Source organism: Bison bison, unplaced genomic scaffold (assembly GCF_000754665.1).
Source record: "Bison bison bison isolate TAMUID 2011002044 unplaced genomic scaffold, Bison_UMD1.0 scf7180017864375, whole genome shotgun sequence".
NCBI lineage: Eukaryota > Metazoa > Chordata > Mammalia > Artiodactyla > Bovidae > Bison > Bison bison.
In genome coordinates this window covers 1837647-1838286 of record NW_011494947.1, presented here as the reverse complement: position 1 = coordinate 1838286, position 640 = coordinate 1837647, and positions in this window count along the sequence as shown.

Sequence of the window (640 nt, the reverse complement as noted above, 5' to 3'; positions counted from 1 at the left end):
AAATCCCAGGGCTGATCTCCTTCAGAATGGACTGGTTGGATCTCCTTGCAGTCCAAGGGACTCAAGAGCCTTCTCCAACACCACAGTTCAAAAGCATCAATTCTTCAGTGCTCAGCCTTCTTCACAATCCAACGCTCACATCCATACATGACCACAGGAAAAACCATAGCCTTGACTAGATGAACCTTTGTTGGCAAAGGAATGTCTCTGCTTTTGAATATGCTATCCAGGTTGGTCATAACTTTAGGCTTCCCTTGTGGCTCAGCTGGTAAAGAATCTGCCTGCAAAGCAGGGAGACTTGGGTTCGATCCCTGGGTTGGGAAGATCCCCTGGAGAAGGGAAAGGCTACTCACTCCAGTACTCTGGCCTGGAGAATTCCATGGACTATATAATCCATGGGATTGAAAAGAGTCAGACATGACTGAGCGACTTTCACTTCATGACTGATTCATTCTGCTGTCAGCAATAAACTAACAACATTATAGATTATACGCCAATAAAAATTTAAAAAAGAAAAAAAAAGACATGGGACTAGACTGCTGAGGAAGAGACTGGAGGACTCAGCCCTGCTGCTGCTAAGTCGCTTCAGTTGTGTCCGACTCTATGCGACCCCATAGACGGCAGCCCACCAGGCTCCCCC